Source organism: Mesoplodon densirostris, chromosome 9 (genome assembly GCF_025265405.1).
Source record: "Mesoplodon densirostris isolate mMesDen1 chromosome 9, mMesDen1 primary haplotype, whole genome shotgun sequence".
Lineage (NCBI taxonomy): Eukaryota > Metazoa > Chordata > Mammalia > Artiodactyla > Ziphiidae > Mesoplodon > Mesoplodon densirostris.
Window position 1 is genome coordinate 34131790 of NC_082669.1, and position 27788 is coordinate 34159577.

General features: G+C 33.9%; 1 protein-coding gene across 3 annotated transcripts in view; it reads right to left on the reverse strand.

Annotated features, from left to right (window-relative positions):
* SEMA3A (semaphorin 3A) overlaps window positions 1-27788 on the reverse strand; it is a 511012-nt gene that overhangs the window by 313298 nt on the left and 169926 nt on the right. Inside the window, exons 2-3 of one of the 3 annotated variants that reach the window (XM_060107640.1) lie at window positions 22967-23046; window positions 4177-4298 (exon numbers count right to left, since the gene is read on the reverse strand). The exons of 1 other annotated variant lie outside the window; for it this stretch is intronic. The gene's annotated coding sequence lies outside the window, so the exon portion shown is untranslated. The remainder of the gene's footprint in view (window positions 1-4176; window positions 4299-22966; window positions 23047-27788) is intronic. One more of the 3 variants, XM_060107641.1, reaches the window with a different exon arrangement.

Below are 27788 nucleotides of genomic sequence, written 5' to 3' on the forward strand. Positions count from 1 at the left end.
GTGTGCTGGTAATTCTGAACGAATGTATCAAGCTGAATCTGGTCAAAACTAAGCTCATCTTTCTCTTCAATTTTTAAAATTTTAACTATTACTTTTAATGTCATCTTTCCAGGCTTAAAATTCCAGAAAATACTCAAAATAATCTGTAATTCCTTCCTTGTGCTGTAATTTACTAAGTGAAAGGTTAAAAGGGCCTAAAGAAAAGTAATAGCAGTGAAAATAAAATAATAAAATTATAGAAAAATATAATATTTTAGAGAAGAATATAGAAAATTTGGCAACTGACTGGATATGGTAGAAAACTATCACTATTCTAGATTGGGAGAGGAAATTTTGCTACAGTGTATAGAAAATATTTAAATAAGAGTGTTATGATTAATATCACTTCCAAAAATGAGCATTATTTTCTTTTTTAAAATCCAGATGGTTGCATTATACAAGGAAAGCAGATTACTGATTTATAATAAAGTCTAAATTTAAGAGAAATTGAGCACCTCCATTATCTTCTAAAGTAAATGCCATGTGTACCTGTCTCTGAGCAGGTGTTTACTTCAAGAGCTGGCTGACACTGATGAGTAGGAAGAGCAAAGGGGCTATCTATTAAGGAAATATTTAACCTGGTTCTCCTGATTTTCAAAGACTAGCTTCTCTTACCCTTCTCTATGTATTGCAGTCTCCTTTCTCTCAAGAATTATGACTCAGGAATTATCTGAAAATTAGATTCTGAGATACTGAAACATAGAAGAGCAGATGCAGCCCTAAATCTATCCTAGTTGACAATATCACCATCTAAGATCGTTAGACTTTACCTACAAAATTTCAGAGTGAGAGCAGACAAGGCTAGGTAGATGGTCAACCTTAGGATGTAAAAATCTGCTTCATTTCCTTACACTCATCAAAAACTAAAATGACTCTTGAACTTCAACTTGAGCATCCTATGCTGTAAAGAGTATTGAACAATTCAAACAGAAGTTTGGATCACCTTTAATCACTGTGTCTTATGAATGGAATGACTTTTTCAAAGTTATTAATAACAAAGGTCATGAGGAAGGAGAATATGCTTATTTTTTAATCTCCCTATCAAAACACTTTTTCCCTTTTTCTAGATGATATTTCTCTTTTGATTGATGGGACGGTTAAGTTTCTGGGAATAAAAGCCAAACAAACATATCATACAGAAGTTTTCTTTAGGCACTCAAATTCAAGTCCTATTTAACACAGTGGGGTCACCAAAACTCGAGTAAAGCTTTTGCCAATGTTTGTGTTTTCTTGTCATTAGATGAAAATCAAAGTCATGTGGACACCCACAGGGAAAACAGCAGGTCTCAATGTGTGCTTGGCGGGGCACATTTTATGATTTATTCTCTTGTACTCTTTTATGTTTGACAATGTAACTACAGCTTCATTTTATTTTATTATTTGTGTTGTAATGGTGGAGGTCCTAAGAAATTTTCTCCCACTTTACATATACCGTTTATCTGCGGTTGCCAGGTGGTTTCAGAGAAGAAAAACAAACTTCCCTCTGCAATGAGTCTACTTCCCTTACTGTTTAAATACAGAAGACAGTGGAGCAGGTGCCTGAAAACCTGAGGGAAGACATGAATCAAAAGGCAAATCCAAAGAATTTTGACTTCATGCTCTACTAAAAGCCTTTCCAGGGCTTCCCTGGTGGCGCAGTGGTTCAGGGTCCGCCTGCCGATGCAGGGGACACGGGTTCGTGCCCCGGTCCGGGAAGATCCCACATGCCACGGAGAGGCTGGGCCCGTGAACCATGGCCGCTGAGCCTGCGCGTCCGGAGCCTGTGCTCCGCAACGGGAGAGGCCACAACAGTGAGAGGCCCGCATAGAGCAGAAAAAAAAAAAAAAAAAAAAAAAAAAAAGCCTTTCCAGGAAATGAAAGCAATACAGGTATAACAAAGGTATACAAGAAAAAATTATGTATGTTCATATGCATGCATACAAACATCCACACACGATGGAATTCCTAGAAAATGTGGTTATGGCAAGAGGAAGTAATAAACCCAAATCATTTAATAGTAAAGTTATATTTCTTTTCAACTAAATATTAAGATGTAAAGGCTGGTGATGTCAAACATTTTAACCAACAAATATAAAGGCTAGCCTAAAAACCTTTATTATTATTATTTATCTTTTGAGAATTTCATTGAATATTTTGTTCATTTTTCATTTAACTAGCAAGATGGTTCTCACAAAAGAAGCTGCATACAAAGAGAGATTTTCTCTGGTAACAGGCAACTTGTTGGGAAAGAAAAAAAAATAGCTGTTTACATTAGCAAGAGCATAGCCCTCAGTAAATATGTATAAACTATAATGATTGAAATTCCATTCAAGTCTTGGCATGTTAAATTTTGTTTAAAACATTTTAATTCACCTCCTCCCCCATCTCAGCTAAAACACTGCAGAGCAGCGGATTTTTTTACTTTAAGAGGAAAAAAAGGAAATAAATACAAGGCACTGCAACGTAGTAGTGGTGGCTTTGGTTTGACACTCATCCAAATCAAACTCTCATTCACATTTTGAAGTCTCATTGAATTCAGTGCCAGACAGTGAGGGAATGTAGAACAGATAGAAAGTAAAGCAGCTAAAGGAAGGAGTGGGCTTAGAATTTCATTTTGGTATATTTATTACCTCGCTTTTCTAAAAAAAAAATTACTCAAGGACGGCTGAAAACTTTTATCGAAAGTTATAGACTCTGGTTAAAAAATAAATAACAAATATGACTCTCTAGGAAAGTAAAAAGAAAACAGTATTTAAAGCTCTCCATTTACAACCTTTAGTTTGACAGGATTCTTATATTATTAGATAATGGTAGCTAACATTTCTTGAAAAAACTGTTACTACTTCAACTCATTTCCTCAGAATAGCTCCGTGATACAGAAACTATTGTTTCTTCCCATTCTGTAGGAACAGGCCTTAGAGAATTTGAGCAAAAGTTTATCAAAATAGCAGATAGAATTCAAAGAAATAGCCAGCCCTCGAAGGCAGGCAACTTTTGAACTCTACTGCTACTCTCCCTTTGCACTGAAGACTGATTCTTTAATGCTATGCTCTGCTGTTTTAGGCTCCTGACTATGTTTTACATGCTTCAACTTTTTAAATGCAAGGAATTACATTTGCACTACTTAAGAATGCAATAATAATGTATTTCCAAGGTTCTTAATATTTGACGCAACTCATATCATCAATAATTATATTTAATATTTAAAAGAAATAAGTTATACATTGTATCTATACTTACACAATTTTTAGAAAATATAAGTATTTTCTCTAAGACACACAAACACAGAGCAAAGAAGTTCCTTAAGCATTTAACTCAGCATCTACTGAAATTAGTGGGATAATTCAATTAAAAAATGACTGACCCTGACTACATACCAGGCACCATCCCAGGTTCTGCTCCATCTAAGTTACACCAGAGTCAAGGTCTTTTTATCCCTCAATGAATATAATAACTCAATAAAGTTCGCATTATCTTACTTTGTTATGAATAACCAAACTTGCCATGTTCTCTTAATTTTTCATGCCAAATCATCTAAAGCCTAGAATCATAGCATTTTTAAAGCTGAAAAGGATCATCTATTTTGCTTTTCCAATGTATCATCATCTCTCTTTTTCTTTCATCATTCTCTTAATCCAAACTCCACTCAGAAAATGTATTTTCAAATTCATTCTGCCAAATAATATCACTGGAAGAGTGTTCCTCTTCTACCAGGCCTGATTCTTTTCTGTTCTTCATTGCTTTTCCCTAGCTTATTTGGTTTCTGAAAACCCATAACCTGCTATATCTGTTATTATTATTATTATCTTGCTTTACTTTAAGGTGACATTCCATTTGATTCAAATGTGAAGTCTTCTTTTCCATTTTTCAATAATTTCAGAAAAGCATGTCTTTGAGAAGTCTTTCTAATTGGATTATTTTTCTAAGAATGAATTGTGAGGCACTGTCAGTTCCAGTCACCATTTTAACCAAAGCTCTTACTTCTCAAATAATGCAAATCTTCATCTTATTTACTAAATGTTTACGACAATTTCTTCAATGTGTTTATTTTAATCCTTGTCTATGTATATCTTTACCTTGAAAAGTAGGCCAAAAACAATTTTTTTCAGATTTATGATTATGTATATTAAATGGAGGCAAGTTTGGAAAAACTAGTACCTGCGGTATTCTGTCCAGTGCGCCGTTGTGTAAGCCAGCTACAGCAAACGCTTCAAATGTTCTTTGTTCGCAACAGGCTTGCCATAATATCTGCAGGCTCAGAGTGTGCCTCTGCAGTTTGCCTTAAATAGAAAGTCATTATAGGACACTGAGAGTGAGTACTTAACTAGATTAATTATATTAAACTCATGACACTATACAAAAACTATAACAAGGATCAATGCTGGCTTTAGAAACATGAGAAGGAAAGAAAAATTTATCTTCTGTATTCCAGTATTTCTCTTTGAGAATCATCACCCCCTCCACACATAAATGCAATGTGGAGTCTTATTTTTCTATACTTCAGGCAATGGAAACTTCCATCTTGATCATTATAAAAATGTAATACACAAAGTATTATCTATTCATTTAGAGATAATTTTTATTTTTCAAATTTTTTTCTTTATAGGTTATTATAAAATATAGTTCCCTGGGCTATACAGTAGGTCCTTGTTGATTATCTATTTTATAAATAGTAGTGTGTATATGTTAATCCCAAATTTAGGTCATCTAATACACCCAATAAGAGGCACCTAGGAGATCATTTCTATTATTTAAAAATAGGGGGGCTTCCCTGGTGGCGCAGTGGTTGAGAGTCCACCTGCCGATGCAGGGGGCGTGGGTTCGTGCCCCGGTCCGGGAAGATCCCACATGCCGCGAAGCGGCTGGGCTAGTGAGCTATGGCCGCTGAGCCTGTGCGTCCGGAGCCTGTGCTCCACAACGGGAGAGGCCACAACAGTGAGAGGCCCGCGTGCCGCAAAAATAAAAAAATTTAAAAAAATAAAAATAGGACTAACCCACTTATTTTATGAATAAAACAATAGTGTCACAAAATATTAAAGAATATGCCTGCATCCATGGCTAATTCAGAATCCAAAGATCTCTTCTCTGAGCTCAATACCCTTGGAGAAGGATTACCATTTGTAATAATTTCAGCATAGCTCATTCCATTCACTATATTTTTTAGATTGTTCTATAAGCTAAAATGTTATTCTTCCTATTTATCTATTATGTCTAAGGAGCCAGGGAGTATTCCAAGTATTCCCTGGTGGATTTATACAGCTGAAACTTCATCTTCCTTTCATGTGATAGCCTTCAAATTGCCTCTTTTCCCCAATTTTCCAAGTGAGTTTTTTTTTCCCCATATGGCATGGTGAGTCCCCTAAACATGGCAACAGTTCTCTTCTGAATTAAGTCCTTTTTTTAAAAATTAATTATCCATTTGGAATTTGAACATAATTCTTTGGAAGTATTAAATGGGACTGTCACCATCCTTATTATATGTACTAAACTATTTCAAGTTAGTATGTTACCTCTACTAATTTAGAGATTAATATTTAACTGTGGATTAGATGAATGTTCCTTTTTGAAAGGATTTTGCATGAGCAGATTGAGGAATGATTTGGTACAGGAAACCCTTTTATATGCCCCTATAATCTTAAAGAGTATTGTTTGCTAATCATTGTAATTGTATTCCTTTTTCCTAGAACAGGTCAGGCAGCAGAATGAAACCTGATGTTCCTGATAAATTTGGTTATTAACTATAAACACATTATCTATCTTAAATAAAGGAAGAAAAAAGGACTTCAAAGGGTTCAGGCCATTTACCAGATATTATTCCAACTAGTGCCAAGGAATTAATGACAAATTATTCTCAATAAATTTCTTTCTGTGTGATGCATTACACCGGATGGTTGTTCATACCATCTCATTACATATCATATCAAATTTAAAGAGCTAGAAAATGGAAAGTTTCATATAACTAACATTACTAATATTCCTTTGTTTAAAGTATAAAACAGAATTTATTAATTTATACTATATGGATTTACATTTCAAATTATTTTACCTGCCTTTAATATTTTATTCATTGTTCCTACACATAACTTTTGCAAGCAACAGTGAAGAAACCTATTGAGCATAAGAATCTAAGGATTATCGGTAAGGTTTCTCATATTCAAATTTTGTTGTAAATTCATTTGACCGAATTCTTTTTCATTCTTTGTTGCCAACTAATTTGTATGGCCTGTAAGAAAAGCTAAACAACTTAAATACTTGTTAATGCTCTTACATTTTGATATGAAATTATAATCTTTAAAATAGTGAACATTTCCAACTTGGAATTTGTATTGTCATGTTCTTTCAAGATACACAGTCAGGTAGTCTTATGCAATAAAATTTTAAACATAAGAAAGTGTCATCCAGACATATAATACAGGATGATTTCCTTCTCATAAGTTGCTTAGTCTTTATTTGTTATTGGGCTGACATTACTGACATCTGACACTGTTCATTCTTCAGTTTAAAAGTGAAAAGCTTCTTAGGAAGAAAAGCCTCTCTCATCCACTTTAATTCCCTAAAGAGTTTATTCCTTTGGGAAAAATAATTGTATGCAGCACCTGTGGTGCAAGTGCTAAGGAACTATCAAGCAAAACCCAGCCACAGCTGTGCTGTAATCACTGAAGTGTGCCCAGTGCATAATGGCACATTAGGTAGGCATTGATCTCTGCCAGTTTATGAGGTCTCTTACAGAATCAGGTATACTTTTGCACTGAAGCCCATGGAGCAGAAATCACTACTTCTGAACTAATCCATTTTCAAATTACTACCCCATTGTGACTGATGACCTCACTACAAATCCGCTTATCTGCCTCCAAACACTCAAAGCAAAGGCGAAGCAATTGTTATTTTCCTTTATTTTCTACTCTTTACAAAAAGCTGTTCTCGCCATTCCTAGTCACCTTTAGTGTCACTGCAACTGTGATGATAAGCATGACAAATGTCAAATGGTGCCTAATTGTCAGTGCTTATTTGGAAGGTAAAATGGGAAAGTAGAATATGTGCTTAGTATGATATATGGTTTAACTAAGATTTGATATAGAAATCGCTGCTATAAATTATAGCTAATTTCATGAATGTATTTAAATAATTTATTCAGATTGCGGTATAATGATGCCTGACTTAAAAAAAATGTCTATCACTACGATATGCAGGGTTTTCTTGATGAAAACCCTGGGTCCCGTTTAATTACCTGAGTAGATATAACTTAAAATACTTGAGATCCTTTATTCTGAAAATGAAGGAGATGCTCAAGAGTTTACTTTCTTGAAGGCAATATCATATAAAAATGCGCAGGAAGCATAAAACATACAAATCAGAAATATTCCTAATTTCTTCTCAGCAAACTTTATCACAGAAGACAGAATTTGTCACTTTGTGATCCACAAAATTTGGTAGGTGCAAAAGTGTGTAAATAAATATTGTATAAAAGTCACAAGAGGTAGAATATTGAGATACTACAAACTACTATGTATAAAATAAATAGCTACAAAGATATATTGTACAGCACTGGGAATATAGCCAATATCTTATAATAAGTATAACTGGTGTTTAACCTTTAAAAATCATGAATCACTATGTTATACACCTGAAACTTATGTGACTCTATACTTCAATAATAAATAAATAAAATTTTTAAAAAGGATGTATATAAGTGATATGAAGTTGCATCTATTTCTATTAGAAAATTGGAATTAGCCATAACAAAGACCTTTGGATGTATTTTTAAAGTCAAATATTAGTGTATGTTTTGTAGGTTATTTTGTTGTGAAAAATATCTTCTCTGGTTCTCTGAAAGTTTTTTCATGTGGACCAGATAGTACAGAAATAATCGGTGAATATATTAATGTATGTATGTGAGTATTCATTTACATATTTCTTGAAGCAAATTATATACAAGTAGTAATTTGAAAACAGTTCTAGCAGAATTGCAGAATGTCTGTTTACAGATGCATTGGACAAAGCAGTAGTTTAAAAATCTCAGGCTTGGCAGGGTGATGGATGAGGCAGAAAAATAATTATTTCCATGTCTATAATTAAAGCACATATTTTTGAATGTTTCCATCTCAAACATAATCAAAATTCAAACATCTGGGCCAATCACTGCTGTGAAGCATCATCCTCGCGGTTTTATGCACAGTGCCTTGAGCAGTGGACTGACAAAATTACTTATTCAGACCCAAGTCAGGAGCACTTCAGTTTCATGAAAGAATATCTTCTCAAAGGAGCTGGAGTTGCTTTCTCACAATTGCATGTTGATTTATGTAGATATGTCAGGGCTTCTTTCTGAACATTAATCAATGGTGTTTCTTACATTTCATGTATGGACTATTCGTGTATGTACAATAACACATTTATAAAGTGTTATTGTACAATACTACCTACTCCAACCTATTAGTAGGTGGGATGAAAGATAGAAAAATAATTCAAAAATTAGTGTAAAAAACCCTAACGATTTTATTTTGGTTTATAATATTTTAATTTTAGAAGTAATATTATTAATCTCTTGATTACCTGTACAAATGAATGGGCAAAAGCCACAGGTCTATAAATTACAAACAATTAATAATCCAAAAAAATATTTCAAGTGCATTCATCTCACTATTTTCCAGAATATCTATGTTTTGTTATAATAAATATTTTCAAACAAAATCAACATGTGTTCACCTCAACTAGTGAAAATATAAGAAGCTATGAAAGGGGAAAATTTTACATTAAATCACCTATATTAACTCCCTTCCTCATGCCCCAGACTGCCAAGATCAGCACCAGCCTCTTCCACAGCTTTCTTCACACTAATGAACACATACATATGCATATGTATATGTATATACATATATCATATCGATTGAGTTCTATGTAATCTGTTTTACAAAAAGCATCACAACATAAACATTGTTCAGCAAAAACGGTTTTTCATGAAACATACACCAATGAATAGGCCTCCAGTCAAATGCATAGATCTGACCCGTGCTGTTAATTAACGTGTAATAGTCAATAGTCCAGATTAAAACCGCATTACTTAACTCTTCCCCACTAGTGAACGTTTGGATACTCTTGGAGGAGTTTTCACTTTTGTCCTTGTTGATCTGCCCTACTTGTTTGTTAGCTGTTATTTTATTAAAATATATGCATTTTCATTTTAGTACCTATTTCTTGATCAGTTTTCATGAATTCATGGCCATTTGGATTCTCTCCAGTAATGAGTGAGCCTACTTCCTGGAACCCTAGAAATCACTGACTTGATTTCTTCTTTTTAATTTTCACCAACTTGATGGAAGAAAAATGGCATCTCATTACTGCTATAGTTGGCAGGTTCCAACTAGTAAGCTTTAGCATCCTTTCATATGCTTGCTGAACATTATAGTCTAGTCTGATATAATTTCCTATTTATATGCTGTGGCCAGTTTTATATTAGGTTATTTGCCTATATTTATCACCATAATTAAATAAATTAAATTCCTATATTCTTCTCATGGGAGTTATATGAAGGCTAAGCAAATACTGAGAAGTGGGCACCCTGCCATCTTAGCACTTACCATATTTTAATGAAAATTTTACTATATTGCTCCCGTGATGACATTCCTCTGATTATAGGGCACTTATTTTTATTCCTCTTTTACCAATGATTTATCATAATACCTGAATGCTCTAAATATTCAGGAAATGAATGCTGAACTGGTAAAATGGTGAGAAAAGTACATCTTCAATTAAATTGCCAGATACTTGAGGGAAAGAATCACATCTTGTATTTATGTGTCCCCAAGAGAAATCTGTTCACACAATACCTCTGAATTAATTGGTTACTCAATCTTTCTTTTCCAGCTTTATTTGATATAACTGACAAATAACATTGGGTAAGTTTAAGGTTTGCAACATGATGATTTGATACACATATGTATAGTGAAATGGTTGTCACAGTAAAGCTAGTTAACACAGCCCTCACCTCACATTACTCTGTGTGTGTGTGTGTGTGTGTGTGTGTGAACATTTAAGATCTACTCTCAGCAACTTTCAAGTACACGATAAAGTACTGTTAACTATAGACACCATGCTGCACATTAGATCCACGGAACTTTACTCATCTTGTAACTGGAAGTTTGTATCCTTTAACCAAATTCTCCTCACCTCCTCCACCCCCAATCCCTAGCAATCACCAATCTACTTTGTTTCAGCTTCTTACAATCCACATATAAGTGAGATCACACAGTATTTGTCTGTCTGTGTCTGACTTATTTCACTTTTGGTTGCTCAGTCTTGAAACTCTTTTCCCTACCTTCAGAGTTTCTTCCTGGAGTTAAGAATAGTTCAACTTCAGGTTTACATCTGTGAATGGAGAATGCTAGGGGCCCTTCTCCTCTCACTGCTGTGTGTAGGACCTTTGTATAATATTCATTTTTTAATGTTAATTTTTCTTAGCTTCTTTGCTTTTTGTATCATGTTCAGTCCATTCAAACTTGGCAACTGAGGACTGCATGGAATTTCAACTAACACATCTCAGATGTGCATGATCGCAGCCTGTGGGATATGAAAGGATTTAATTTAGAAGGCACCTCCATCCAACTTCAGAGTCTAGACTAGAATTGCTCTAGAATTTATCTATAAGACAATGGTCTCTTGATTCAAAAGACATTAATCAAAATGCTGACAGTATCATTTTGTTGTTAAATGAGTGGCATTAGGTTTGTTATTTTTGTTGGATATTCTTACATTAAGTGACCAGGCTATAGAGGTAAAGATTTTACTTCATTCACGAAACATGAATGGTATCATTTATTTTTTGCTTGAGGCACAACTTTTCTAAAGAACACAATTCTTAAGGAGGGAAATAACTAAAATGAAGTCCACATGTTTGCAATAGAAAAAGTGTGTTTATAGCTTTCAAAAATTTGTCTTCTATATCTACACTTTCTATTGACTCTGGTTATTTGGGACAAATCATTGTGCTTTTCTCTCCTCACTTCTTTCATTCTTACACCTAAAAGAATTCTGCAGAATAATTTTTAAAAATTCTTCCTGTTCTAACTTTGTTTTCTTTGGTAAAATGAAGCAACTAGTAAGTAAAGAATTATAATTAATTCCTTCTGATACTCAAGCCAAAGTTTTAGACATCTTTTTTTGTTTGTTTGTTTATTTTTTTTACTATATAGTGTACCCCTTCTTGGTTGCACTTAAATTTAAGTTATAATCAAGGATTTTTATTATGATTTTGAAAATAAGTCAACAATACATTTAGGATAACTTTGCAAAAGCTTATGATATAATAGTCATTATCATGGTTTGGATTTGATAATTAAAACATGTCCATAAATCCATAAGTGAAAGCCACTTTCATAGGTATTCTCATATTTTACTGAAAGCACTAAGAAACCATGATAATAATTAAGCAAAATATATAATGTTTAAATATAAGCTCAACTAATCAGATAATAAATATATTAACGGAGCAACTACTAGTGAATAAAACAGTAAATAGAGAATCACAATCACTAACTTAATAGAAAATATAACATATAAAAGATAGCATTGAACAAGAAGTTTTAAGCATGACAAGACTGTAAAACATGAAGGCTTTTCTTATGGAAGTAGTATTGAGCCGAAATGTGAAAGTTTATACGGAGTTAGCTAGATGAATGGATGAGATTGAAATGAGGCATTTTGGCAGACCAACTGATAAAACCATTTCATGTAGTTTCTTCAAAACAGCCACTTCAACATGTGTATCTTCTTTTTAATTATGAATTCGAGCATGACACTCATCCACTAGTTTAAAAATTGGATGAGATTCATGGTAAGGGATGGATATGTTTTGCATATTACCTGGTAATAGCAATGTGTTTCAATCCATTTGATATCATTGTTTCCTTACCAACTGAATCTATGGCAGAATGGCAGTCTACATAGCAAGTTATAGTTGTCGTTGTGTAGAGGAACTTCTTGACTGCTTAACAGGGAAATTTGGGGTGTTCTTAAATAATCGTAGAATGCAACTGATTTTTCTATTGATGTGACAGATCTTAGATATCCTGGGAATATTTTATGATTAAGCATGCTTTTATTTTATTCATCTTTGTATCCCCATACTCCTTTTGATAGCTTTTTAATCACTATACAAGGAGAATTTAGTATTGTGAGTATTGTTGGGTGAAAAATCTTTTAAATGCCGTCATTTAAAAAAATGTATTTTCACTTCAAAATTCCCAACTCCCCCCCCCACAAAAAAAATCACAATTTGACAACGTATTTACAGCTTTAACACCATTTCAAATCATGTCAGTTGTTATATTACTCAGTAAGATGGCTTTCTGAATACCATTTGATATACATTTTTGAGATTTTTAATAATATTTATAAAAGCACTACTTAAAATACAGACTGTCAAATAATTTCATCTGAACGTCTCTGCTTTTCTGATTACAAATTAATTCTGTTTTGGTCTGAATTTTTTAGACTTCACTTTTAGAAACAAAACATAATTGTGCTTGACAAAGAAAGTTCAAGGAACTTGTGACCACATGTTTAGAATGATGTGGGACAAAGTTCCTCAAAAACTTGAGGATCTGAGCCATAATGTTTATAGTGTTGACTAAAATTAATTGTTCCAGAAACTCCATTCATAATAACTAATCTACATGGATCTATGTACAACAGTCTATAAATTCAACTAATGTTAATACCAGTTTCTTTTTGCTTATTTCTTCACTTTTTCTTATTTTCAGTTCTGGCTAACTGCTGTTGGTTGAGGTTTCACTAAAGAAGAGTGGAGTGGGATAGTTTCCACAGCAACTGTCTCAGACCTCAGGCAAATCTCTGATGACTCTGGGTAGTACTTCCAGACATAACTTGTTTCAAAGTCCAGTTGTGTCCCAACAGGGATACAGTTTTGATGAAACCCAGATGAGCTGTAACTGTATTTTAGTCTATACTCTCACTTAAGCTATAGTCAATTATCTATGGTAATAGGAGAACAGAAAAAACATGAGTAATGAAATCTGCAGATAATCTCTAAGCATCATTTTAGCCAATAATTTCCAATCCCTCCTCTACTGAATCTCTTAGTAAAATTTCTTAGTATGTATTAGAATGGAGACATGTGAGTTTTCTTCTTTTCATATAGTAAAGGTGCCAATAAGTTATAAAATTATTCTCAAGATATGGCCACAAGGGAGGAAAGTGTAATTAATCATTGGTCTAGATATCTGTTCCTGAGAAACTTAGGAAATTCTTCTGCCTATCAAACCTCTGGAAACACATCACCATCATCCATAATCATATTTAAGTTTATAAACTATTTACACAATATCTGATTATTTGTTAAGAATATAATATGAATTCCAATTAAACCAGGAAGATTAAACATACAAATCCATCTCTTCTCCCTCCCTTAGCCCAAGTAGAGGTATAAGAGAGTTAACAAACAAGGAAACAGAAGTATATTCATCCACTAGGACCAAGAGAATGATAAAAATGATCACAGCAATATAAGACTTTAAGGAAATTTGAGGATAAGAAATTTGAATAAACTAGACAAAGTGGAGTTAGAAGACCTCTGAAGAAAAGCAAACCCACTCACTCTAAGGAAACTGGGAGATGATGAGCGCTCAAAGGCATACCTTACCAGGATAAAAATCAGGAGATCAACATTTCCCCCATTTTGCTCCCAAAATATCAATGACCAATTTCAGTATTTTCCTTCTGCCAACTACTGGAGAAATTAAAGAGCACTAGAGAAAGTACCCCACATATCATCATTTGGTGGTCCACTGCGAAAAGACTGATTTGCTTACCTTTCAATACAAAGTGCAATCTAATGATCCACAAAATATACTCTAATCCCTCCCACCCCGATCCTACCCATACAATGTTTCCAAAAATGGTTTGATATCTTACCAATGTACAGCTCAGAATTACCTGACTAAAGAGGAAATCTGACAACATGAATGGAAAACAAAAACCCTCAAAATAGAAACTGAAAGAACTAGGAGAAAACAAAAATGATGAAAGACATGAAGAACATCTCAAAACTATAATGAACATTTTCCAGAAATAAGAAAATATATTTAATTTATTAAAAATAAATAAGTAAACAAACAAGACTATAAGAAAAAAGAAATTGAGAACCAAAAAAGAGCTCTTAGCATTTAATACTATGATAACTGGAATAGGAACTATAATACAATGGTCGGAAGACAAAACCAGGAAAAATTCCCACAAAGTATGACAGCAAGAACACAAAATGGAGGAATATAGGTTAAAGAAAATTAATGGATCAATTAAAGCTGTCAAATATCAGGTTTTTAGGGCTAACAAAATGAAAAGACAGAAAACTCAGGGAAGAAATACATATTATATATTATATATAATTTCTTATATATATTTCACAGATTTCTCTCTATATATATTGATAATTACTTTATACATGTATATCAATCTATCTGTATCTATCTGTATTTATATATCTATATATAGATATAAAGGTATAAAGATCTTTATATATATCAAGAGAATTTCCCATAACTGAAGGGCATTAGTCTTCAGATTAAAAGGGTCTGCTTAGTGCTTAGTGCAATTATCACAAAATAAAACAAATCCCAAATCTGACATAACTACATGTCAGAATATCAGGGACAAATGTAAGATCCTAAAAGCTTTTCTTTTTCTGGTGGGAAATAGGGAGGATATATGTGACAAAACAACAGAAATCAGAAAGCATTAAATGCTCAACTTCAGCATTAATTAAACAAATGACTTGAAAATAAATAGATGCAAATATTAAGCACAGGAATGCTGGGTTGACCATGTTAATATCATCTAAAGTAGACATCAAGGCAAAAGCATCACCAAACATAAGAAGAAACAGTACATAATGATGAAAGGGGCAATTCAGCAGGAAGACATACTGAGCATCAATGTGTACGAGCTTATAAAAGAACCATAAAGTACAAGAAGCAATAATTGACAGAACTAAAGGAAGAGAAGAAAATTAAAATTGACTAATCATAGTAAGGGATTTTATTAGAATCACTAGACAAAAATAGATCAGTAAACACATAGTGAATCTAAAATGCAGTATGAAACACATACAGTGGGCCTTAAGACAATTCTCAGTAGATTTTAAATGATTGATATCAGAGTATGTTCTCTGGCCACAATGAAATTAAACATCAATAATAATGAGAGATCTAAAGAAACACAAGTTGATTTATAAATTCAACAAAATTCTAATTAAAATTTCAGGAGGCTTTCTTTTGGGGGGGGATGTTTTATGGGAAAGCAAACTACCTAGAAGAACCAAAGAAATTTTAAAATTCGAAATATAGCTGAGTTGGTCATCTGATAAAATTTAATTTTAAGACTACAAAAATCGGGCTTCCCTGGTGGGACAGTGGTTAAGAACCCGCCTGCCAATGCAAGGGACATGGGTTCGAGCCCTGGTCCAGGAAGATCTCACGTGCCACGGAGCAACCAAGCCCATGCCCCACAACTGCTGAGCCTGTGCTCTAGGGCCCATGAGCCACAACTACTGGGCCTGCAGGCCACAATACTGAAGCCTGCACACCTAGAGCCCATGCTCCACAACAAGTGAAGCCACCGCAATGAGAAGCCCACGCACCGCAACGAAGAGTAGTCCCCCCTCGCCACAGCTAGAGAAAGCACATGTGCAGCAATGAAGACCCAATGCAGCCAAAAATAGATAAATAAAATAAATAAAATTTTAAAAAAAGAATACAAAAATCAAGACAGTGTGTTATTGGCAAAAGGGTAGACAATGGAGAAAATCAGACAATCCAGAAATAGGCTACTGTTTTTTGATGAATTTCCTAAGATAAGTCAATGGAGAAAAACATGTCTTTTCAGCATATAGAACAACTAGACGTTGACATGGAATAAAAGATTAATTTTGACATTTACTTACACTACATGCAAAAATTGACCCAAAATGGGTCATAGTCCTTCAAAACTAAACAAGTAAAACCCTTAGAAGAAATACTGGAGAAAAAAATGTAACCTTGGTATAAGCAAGATTTAATATCCAACAATCATGAAAGAAGAAAAAAATGATATATTGCACTTGATCCCTACTAAAATTTTTGCTATTCAAAAGAAACTTAAGGAAATGAAAAAGAAATTTATAAAGTGAAGGAAAATATTCACAAAACATATATATCTACAAAAGGACTTATATCTAGATTATATAAATGCTCTTAGAACTCAAAAGTTATTAATAAGACAAAATGCCAATTTAAAAATTTAGCAAAATATTTCAATGGACATATTAGAAAAGAAGGTATACAGATGGCAAATAAACAAATTAAAAGATGTTCAATATCATTAGTTATGAGGGAAATGCAAATTAAAGCCCCACTGAAATACTATTCCATATACATGAAAATGGCTAAAATTTAAAAACCGACAACATGAAGTTTTGTAAGGATGCAGAGCAGGGATCAGCAAACTTTTTGTTTAAAGGACGAGATAGTAAATATTTTAAGCTTTGAGGGCCATGTGGTTTTTGTCACAATTACTTAATTCTGCTTTTGTAGTATGAAAGCAGCTCATTCATAAACAAATGAGTGTGGCTATGTTCCACTACAACATTTTTTTTTTTTGCTTTAAATAGTATATGTATTTTAAAGAAATTAGAAGAAATTTACAATCATCCAGATATTTACCGAATTTTGATGCTATTTATTTTCTCCTAAAGTGCCAAATTTCTATCTGGTATCATTTCTGTTCAATCTGAAGGACTTTCTTTTAGCAATCCTTGAAGTACAGGTCTGCCAACAATGAATTCTCTTACTTATCTTTTATTTCAAAATATCTTCATTTTGCCTCCTACATTACAGAATATTTTCATTGTATATAGAATTCTGGGTTGAAATTTATTTTTTAACATCTTTATTGGAATACAATTGCTTTACAATGGTGTGTTAGTTTCTGCTTTATAACAAAGTGAATCAGTTATACATATACATATGTCCCCATAACTCTTCCCTCTTGCATCTCCCTCCCTCCCAACCTCCCTATCCCACCTCTCTAGGTGGTCACAAAGCACCAAGCTGATCTCCATGTGGTATGCAGCTGCTTCCCACTAGCTATCTGTTTTACATTTGGTAGTGCATATATGTCCATGCCACTCTCTCACTTTGTTCTAGCTTACCCTTCCCCCTCCCCATATCCTCAAGTCCATTCCCTAGTAGGTCTGTGTCTTTATTCCCATCTTGCCCCTAGGTTCTTCAGAACTTTAAAAAAAATTTTTTTATTCCATATATGTGTGTTAGCATACAGTATTTATTTTTCTCTTTCTGACTTACTTCACTCTGTATGACAGACTCTAGGTCCATCCACCTCACTACAAATAACAATTTCGTTTCTTTTTATGGCTGAGTAATATTCCACTGTATATATGTGCCACATCTTTATCCATTCATCTGTCAATGGACACTTAGGTTGCTTCCATGTCCTGGCTATTGTAAATCGAGCTGCAATGAACATTGTGGTACATGACTCTTTTTGAATTATGGTTTTCTCAGGGTATATGTCCAGTAGTGGGATTGCTGAGTTGTATGGTAGTCCTATTTTTAGTTTTTTAAGGAAGCTCCATACTGTTCTCCATAGTGGTTGTATAAATTTACGTTCCCACCAACAGTGCAAGAGGGTTCTCTTTTCTCCACACCCTCTCCTCCACTGCAACTTTATAAGTACAGCTGAATTTGGCTCAAGAACTATAGTTTGCAGACCCATGACACAGAGCAATGGGAATCTCATATGCTGATCAGGTGAGTACCAAATGGTACAACCACTCTGGAAAACTATTTGTCATTTCTTAAAAAATTAAACATACACCTACCAAATAACTCTGATATTCCAATCCTCCATATTTTCCCAGGAGAAATGAAAACACAGTCCACACAAAGGCTTGCACACAAATGCTCAGAGAAAATGAATTAAGAAAAGTCAAAAGTTAAAGACAACTAAATATCCACCATCAAGTGAATAAACAAATGTGTATCCATTCAATGGAATACTGTCCAGCAATAAAAATAAATGAACTCCGGACACAAACAAGTAAATCTCTAAACCATTATGCTAAGTAAAAAAAAAATACACACAAATATGTATACTTATTTCGTATAAAATGCAAACTAATGCATAGTACGAAAAAAGTAAAAGGTCACAAGGAATCTTGTCAGGGCAGAGAAATACTCTATACCTTGCTTGTGCGGGTGGTTTCATGGGTGTACAGCAATGTCAAAACTCATAGAATTGAGCCCTCTAAACCAGGTGCAGTTTCTATTACCTAAATTATCCCCTCAGTAAAGTTAGTAAGGGAAAAATAAACTGACAGAGAGCCTTCACCCAAAGAAGTTGTACACATCTCAAAGAGTTTAACAGAGACAAATGTTCTATGCAACATTTTGCCATATATATATGCATATAGGCAAATATTTATATATATATAGACATATATTTATATATATATATGAAGACACATATATAGAGACATATATTTAACCAGCCATAAAATTCCATTCCCCCAAAAGGGTTGTTCCTTGAGGTAGTGTAGTACATATGTCTTTCTCTTATTACCCAATCTTTTTTGCTCAATTATTTCCACCCACTGACAGACTTCTCTTTGTGAAAGAAGAGAATGTCACCTCTTTATTTTGTTCACACAAATATCAATTGCAGTTGAAGACAATGCTGATAAATAATGGAAACTGTCAACAGACAATCCCAAAATGAATAAGGAAGAAAATCCAGCAAAAGCAGTATTTTGGAAGCAAGATATGATGATATAAAGAAAAGAACTGTAGAATGAGAGCTTGGAGTTTACATTCTTAGTCTCTGTAATTTGTATTTAATTTTTCTTGGCCTTGGTTTCCTTATGTAAACAATAAAATGATCTCCTAAGTCCCTGCAGGCTCAGAAATTCTGTGGACCTAAAATCACTTAGCACAGATTATCAAAGACTGAAGAAAAAAAAATCACAGTTTAGGGAAAGAAGGAATTATTAGCCAGAAAAATAAATGACTCAGTCTGAATCTGAAGCAGACTTTGTGCAAACATGCAGACAATGAAGTTTTTTAAAGAGGTAGGTAACATTCCTCTCCTACTCATGGCCACTCTGATCCCACCCTCACTGAGTGCAGAGGAAGGTAGGCATGTACTAGATTCCCTCAGGAGGAAAGTCATGCCTCTAAGCATTCCTTCTGACTCTGTAGTCACTAATACGTAGCCAGGGTAATGAGGTAAGAGCTTCCTAGTTGCCCAGGTCACCAAGATTCTTGTCACTACAACTAAGCAGGAGCTCAGTTCCAGGATGATTTTCTTAGCTCACCTTTCTCTTCTTCTTTAAAAAATGTCTCAGGACTTCTCTGATAAGAAAAAAATATTTTAATTCCTTGAAAAATCTTAGAAGTGAATATTGAATATTATTCAATATTAAATATTGAGATATTATTCAATATTAAATATTGAAATACTAATATGCTATAAGCTAAGAGAACTTATTCAACAATCAAAATTAAATAACAGCTAAATTAATACAGGAACATTTTGAGTTATTCATCATTTTTAAAAAGCCTTTATCTATTAAATATTGACATCCCTTAGAGAATTTTAAATGTTTTAAATGGTTTTGTTTTAACTCAATTCACCAGCAACTTATTTATATAAAAAGGTTCATACTCTTTCCTTCAGTCACTCACTAAATAAATATTGTCTGTTCCTTAAATTGGTGGGAGGGGGGAGGCATATAGAATAAAAAATATTTTTTACCTTAAAAAAGCTTACGATCTAGAGTAGAAAAATGACATACTTAAATATCCATGAAAAAAGTAGAACTCTTTTGAAAGATAAGGTAAATTAAAAAGTACTTTGTAAAGTATTTAAAAAGAAAGGGAAAACTATACTGTACATTTCAAAATTCAAGTTTTAAAATAAATCATAAAGTGTTTCAAAATATGTAAAAAATGTAAGCAAAAAAAAATGTAAGCAAGTAAAATTAGGTATTGTCAGTCCCAACATAAAAATGAGAAAATTAGATAAAAGCAAGGTAATTTTCTCAAGGCCACAACTTGCAAATTCAGCTTGCAAATCCATAACTATGTGAGTCTGGAATATAATTTCATTCTAGTATATGAGAACTTCCTACGAAACAGATCAAAGTTATTCAGTAGTCATAAGAGAATGAACTGTGAAAGGAATAACAAATTATATATACTACTCTTAATCTTCTTAGAATTCTGAATTGTATCTTCTTCTTCCTTCTTATCCACACCTTTTTGATTTTTCTTTTTTAGTTAATGTAGAATTTTATCTCGTATTCCTCTCTTCCAAAGTCAGCACATCTTTTTCTTAACTACAGTCTCTTTTAATTGCCTTCTACTTTTTTTATGGACACTTAAAATTTTTTTCATGAGCTTCCTAGTAAGGTATTTGTATATATTCAATCTGGAATTTGTTTAGAATCAAACTTATATGAAGCTATGCCTAGGAAACAGTCTATATTTGCAGAACTGTTTTCAGATTCAGGAGAGGAAAAAAATGCCATGTATCTTGGCATTCCCTAAGCAAATAAGCCATTAAATACTAGAATTAGCAGGACAAAAAAAAATACACTGATTGTCTACTCTTTAAAATAATTATTTATATTAAATATTTTAAATAAATTTACATGCAGATATTCTCCTTCAGGTTGCTTCTGTTTAAAAAAGAAAAAATAAAAAGGAGAAAATAAGGGATAAAGTAGCACTGTCACTGAAATGGATATTGGTAAAAAACAGGTCTCAGGCCTCCCACTTTGGGATGGCCAGATCGCATTTTCCAACAAACTGATATTTATCTACCCTAATTTGTATTTGTATCACTCAAAGCCTAGAGTCGTAAGTTCAATTCTGCAAACAGTTCTATTAGATGCAATACCTGGAAGTAAGTTTCATCAGATTTTTGGTGAATTTACTACTCTTTTATAAATATTCATGAGTTGACAACCAGTCACTGTCTCATTTCAATCCAACGTATACATTGTTAATTGCATTCAGTGATTTAAGACTCATCCATATGGACTGCTAATGTTTTTACAAATTAATTTTGAAAAACTGGCTTGTCAAGTATACATTAAAGATGATGATGGCAATGACATAGAAATCAAGTCTATATATGACTTTGGCCTTCATAAATTTGGGACAGATTTTAATTAGGACCCAGGAAATTTACTTTGTGAACGACGCCTCCTTTATTTGTGTCCTATAAGGCAATTGTAATGGGAAGATCTGAAGGTTCTTATTTGCTGAAAAAGAAAGCAAATGTTTACTGTTTATGTACATGACGCACTAATGGAAAATATCGTCCAGGAAATTAGTTTTGTGGAAGGCTAAAAATTAATCTAGCCAAAAATGAATATGTATACATATGCATACAGATGTTGACATGCATGTATATATGCATACGTATGTATTAGAGAACTGGCAATACAAAAGCCATATTTTGAAGTCTTTATTGCCCTACCAATACTAAAGATATGAGATATATCTCCTATAAAAACTTAAAAATCCATATTGACTTGATATTAACTTTAACAGTTCCAATGTACACCTCAAGTCAGTGAGTTTCCACCTTATGTGGTAAATGATTTGAATATATAAGTGAAGCTTCCATATAGCAATTATAATATAAATACTTTTCATAAAATTATTTTTCTTAATACTAAATATGAAAAAAAACCTAGGGAAAAAAACAGTTGTTCACATTAAATAGAAATAATCATCTAGTTAAATCCAAAGGGATTCAATAAAATTGGATAATCTTTAGTCTTACTAAAATAAAAATTAAACTAAAACTGATAAGTGAAGTTTATTTTACTCAAAGACCCATAAGGGAAAAAAACACAATTTTTTTCCCTTACCAATCCCATACACTACTCAGATGTTTAGTGTATGTTTTCACTCCTTTGTTCATTTCTTCTAATAGCAATATATATAATACAGTGGGAATGGTAAGCCTAATGCTGGTAAATTTTCTTCCTACTTCATACCATGAAATGAGTCTCGAGCAACAATTACAGTTAAAGAGGGTTTTTTAAAAAGTAATATGTAGGGCTTCCCTGGTGGCGCAGTGGTTGAGAGTCCGCCTGCCGATGCAGGGGACACGGGTTCGTGCCCCGATCCCGGAAGATCCCACATGCCGCGGAGCGGCTGGGCCCGCGAGCCATGGCCGCGGAGCCTGTGTGTCCGGAGCCTGTGCTCCGCAACGGGAGACGCCACAGCAGTGAGAGGCCCGCATACAGCAAAAAAAAAAAAAAAAAAAAAAGTAATATGTATACATTCAGATTTCCTAACCATATTTTATTTTAAAGGTAATATTTCAGTCTCTCACATCTGAGGTCAAACTTAAGACAGCATAACACATTAAAAACTGACTCCTTCTTCTGTATTTGGCACTTAAACTTTTGCATGGCTTCGAGTTGATAATAACCGTATGTGGTCCAGGAAATGTAGAAGGGGCAGGCTAGCCAAAGGATCTTTCTGGATGGCAATCTGCCCACACACCATCTACCTCTGCTCTGTGGCTCCCAGGGAACATGGAAAACCCAGTCTAATTCCGAAGTATAGCAAACTTTTTAAAAAAAGAAAAAAAAAGAAAGAAAGAAGAGCAAAATAGTAGCAATCCAGATCCTGACATTTTAAAGTGGTAATGTGGCTTCCCTAAACACTATTTTTTTTTAATGTTGGAGCCCTCTCATATAACCAAATCATTCCACAGAAGACTATACAAGTGAAAACAGAAAGTGCCCTTAATTTTTAGAAATTACCTTCTAAATTATGTGCCAAAGAAATGTACTAGTAAATCTAAGTTTTCACCAAAACTTATTAACATACAAACATGTGCCTATTTTCAAATCTCTTACCTCTTTCCAGGAAGAATTCTTAATTCCTGAGCTACATTTGTTCAGTCCAACTGTTTAAGTACCCGGACACAATAAGTACCCTATAAAAATAAACAAGGTCATTCTTAGAATTCAATGTAAATAAAGCAATTAGCTGTTAATTAATAGGTGCTTAAAAGTCAGTATAAATTTTTTTCAAACCACTTTAATTCCTTGCACTGGAAAATGTAATGTAAGAAGGGAAAAGGTATTATGGGAGGCAGACACTGAATTTGACAACCTTTTCACTCTGGCTCCTTCAAACAAATGACGATTTGTAATCACTAATTGGATTTGAGATACTTTGAAATAATTCACTATTTAGTCTCTGACTCTGCTAAAGAATACCTGATTTATTTGAGAGTTAGTTGAAACTCTAACACGCTCTATTGATTTGTCCCTAATGCTATGATGTCATTAACATTTTTCACTACTGATGATGAAAGGCTCAAAGTGACAACGCAGCTAAGAAGTAATTTCATGGCACTGCTAGCAAGTAACAGGATTTCATTTTAACAAAAGCTTTTTCTTTTTTCCCAAATAAAGAAAATATGGCATATATGTAAAGTAAATATAATTTTAAATAACTGAATCTTTTTAAATATGAAATTTAAAATATGCTTTGAATAGTTTTATTTTACTAAAATAGATGCTTCGTAACATTAGTGTTTCGCTATTTCATATTTGAATAAATAATAAAAACAATGTAGAAAACAAAATAAAGACAATTCAAATCTGGGCCAAAAACCTAATATTATCTCAAAAAAAAGGAATGTAATGGAGATTCATTAGCTAAGTATTAGTCTTATTAAACAATCTTAATCTTATTTGTCAAAAAAACTACAGCAATACAGAAGTAGTGTTCTCACAGTTATTTCCAATCCTGTTTCTTTTACTGTACATTTTTGGGAAATATAGACGATTTCTATAATAATATTTTTTCAGAAATGGAGAACACATTATCCCACATGCTTCTTTGGATCCCTTACTATGTGATGGTATTAGGGATAACTTAAGAGTTGATTTAAGCAAAGGATTTATGATAGGTATATAGATAAAAAACAGAAAATTTACTACCCTAAATATATATGCACACATTGAAACTCAAATGTCAATACCATGTTCAATATTCCTTGTACACATACATTACAAGGTGGTGAAATTGTTTCACGGTGGAAAATGAGATCTTTGCAGGAGAGGATTCAAGTAACTGAGAGACTAGTGGTTTTGAAGAGTCATCTCTTTGAATGTTAAAATTATCATACTGTATGGCAAGGAAGAAGTTGGAGAGAGTAACAGTAAGCTAAAGCTAAAATCTTAAAAGAAGAGGGGAAGTGACCAAAGGTTGGTGGAAGACTTCTACAAAGAGGAGTATCAGGTGATACCTACCAATGTCATGAGATGACATGAGATGACAGCTAGGGAATTTAGTGAGGAAGCAGGAGACTGCACTGGAAGTGACACTGAGGAACAACAGAACATTACCCTCCCTCCAATCCCAGTGATTTAAGTGATGTGACAGGAATATAGCACTCTCTGGAAAGCGGGCATGAGAAGCAGTGTCATCAGGGAAGAACCAGGCTTCATTTAGAGACAAGAAGAAAATACACATAAGCAGTTGAAAATAAAGAGGCCTGGTTGGTGAGTTCCAGAGAGCATAGTGAAAGAGCACCAGGAAACAGACAGAACTTGAGGATGAGAATTAGAGCCTTGAGAATCAGGAATGACTTGAAAGTTCTGGTTACTGACATAACAGGAAAAAACAGGCATGAAAAGTCAAATCCTCATTTTCCCAAGACAGACCACAAGGATGAGGCTGTGCATGTCAGTGAGGGCAAAGGGATGGTTGTGAGGTTTTGTCAGGCGTGTTCAGGACTTTAGGGTGACCACTTGACCCTTGATAATAGTGCTGTGTGATACAGCAAATGATGTGTGAATTCCTCTTGATTTCGGATGGACACCTTTAGACTAACATAGGGGGAGTCTTTCTTCCATGACCTCCATCAGTAATGGCCTGTACGTGAGGAACGTATACCACGTGTGGGCTTCGCTTTGACTTGTGCAGAAGAAATTCTAATGGCCAGTCTAGAGGTCAACTTACTTTGAGGGCATTGCCAGTCTCTTGAGCCCAGCTGATGGTGGCCATACCTACCATGTGGTTGAATATTCTGCATATGAACACTTAAAGGCCTGCAGAGGGGTGGGTCAGAATATTTCAGCATTCTGATCTCCTGAATTTCACTACTGGAAGCCTCAAGAAAGGGAAGTTTTGCTCCAAATATAAGGTCTTCTGCTTTTTATGTCTGTGAATTTTCTCTTATCCCGATGTTACAAAAGTTTTAACTATTTCGTGAAGAGCTTCATAAACTTTAACTGGACTGATTGTTCATAAACCATAGACATTTTTTATTAATTCAATAAATATTTATTGAGTATGTACTATGTGCCAGACAGTATTTTAGGCAGTAGTGACAAATAATTAAAGTGCCTGGCCTTAAGGCACTTAAATTTTATACAAACAATAAGCCAAATAACATACAAACTTGTAATACAATGTCAGGCAATGTTATGTGCTATAAAACAAAAGGATAGAAGGTGGGTGGGTATTAATTTGCTTGGGATGGTCAGGGAAGTCCTCTCTGAGTTGGTGACATTTTACCTTAGGTCTGAAGGAGGAAACCATATGCATATCTTGGGAAAGAGTATTTACGACCAAAGGAGCAATAAATACAAAGGTCCTGAGGCCAGACTGTGCACTGATTTCTCCAGAAAAGGCAATAAAGTCAGTGACTAACGAGTGAGGAAGGACTGACTTGAAGGAAATGGAGAGGCAAAATATAATATGGTTATAACTGTAAATAAATTTGAACTGGTAAAACAATGTACTATAAAAACTGGTAAAATCTAGGCCACAAACACAATTTTCTAGTTAATAACAATACAGTGGTCAAATCAAAATATTGTAAAACAAAACAAACAACCAAAAAAAGAAAAAACCCAACTGCAGATAAAGTAATTAAAATTGCTTACTTACACAATGGAAGTTTTATTACTTCATTTATCTCTATATCAAACTGACCACCATGGAACCATCATGTTGGTCAAAAAAATTTACTCTAACACATAAGATATTGTTTAAACTATGATTAAATACTTGTTTGACAGAATGAAAATGTGCCTCTTCTCTGATAAAATAGAGAAGCTTCTGGCACAGGTGAGATTTTCCACATATCTTTGGGAAGATTATATGAGCCAAGTAAGTACCTGCAGATACAGAATAGTGGATCCAACCTGACAGTTCTTTTTTTCATTCACACCATGTAATTTTTCAATAAATTATCTGTCAGAAGGGGTTCCATTAGTGTCAGGTAAACATTTCTAACCAGCATACTTTCAACTTGTTCTAAAATGATAGTAACAAGTAAAACTTAAATGGGAAACTCCTATTGCAAAGAGATTGTAACTCTTTATCTTATCTATTTCTTTTCTTTGATCCTGGTGTTCTCCTGGAAACTCTAAGGAAGTTGTGACATTGACAAATCTTATGTCTGCTAGTTCCTACCTGGATGTACTAAGAACAAATGTAACGTTTTACTTTCTGTGGTTCTTGTTTTCATTAAGCAATGATTTACTAGGAGTCAGCTGAATTAAAACTTGCATTGGTCATTTTCTTTAAAAATAACATAGCAAATTTATTGCAAAGACTTAAAACTTGCTTTATATTTCTAGAAAAGTTCTTTCCAAATTTAATCCCTCTCTTTCCATTTTTCTCCTTTCCTTTTTCCATCTCTCCTTCTCTTTCTCAAAAGTGGATGAAAAGATGAAGTAATTTGGGAAATAGGTATGAAAACATTTAAAACTAATCAATTGAAATTTAATTTCATTTATGATGTAGAATTCAAAGTGATTTTGATTAGAATTAGTAGATATATTCCAAATAACTTAAAGATATGTGTTGTCTGTTCTGAATGTTTAAATTGTTCTAAACTGTGTAAATTTAAGTAACTTCAAAGATTATTATGTTTAATTATACAAATTCCATATTTTACTTATTTATTAATACATTAAAATACTTATTAAATTTATCCAAGTACTACCCTGGTTGGCACAGTGGTTGAGAATATGCCTGCCAATGCAGGGGACATGGGTTCGAGCCCTGGCCTGGGAAGATCCCACGTGCTGTGGAGCAACTAAGACGGGCACCACAACTACTGAGCCCCTGTGCCACAACTACTGAGCCCCTGTGCCACAACTACTGAAGCCCACGTGCCTAGAGCCTGTGCTCCACAACAAGAGAAGCCACCGCAATGAGAAAACGTGCACCGCAAAGAAGAGTAGCCCCCGCTCACTGCAACTAGAGAAAGCCTGCGTGCAGCAACAAAGACCCAACACAGCCAAAAATAAATAAATAAAATTTATTAAAAAAAAAATTGTATCCAGTATGTCAGGCCATGTTTTAGGTGTAAAATTAAATTAGGCATGCAGCTAAAATATAACCTCTGGGAAAGAAGGACTTGCTTTTTATTTGTCACTATATCCCCAGTTAATAGAACAATGTCTGGTAGAGAGTAGTGTTCAAATAGAGATGAACTTATTTGCAAAGCAGAAATAGAGACACTGATGTAGAGAACAAACTTATGGATACCAAGCGGGGGAGGGGGAGTAGGATGAATTGGGAGATTGGGATTGACATATATACACTACTATGTATAAAACAGATAACTAATGAGAACCTACTGTATAGCACAGGGAACTCTACTCAGTGCTCTGTGGCGACCTAAATGGGAAGGAAATCTAAAAAAGA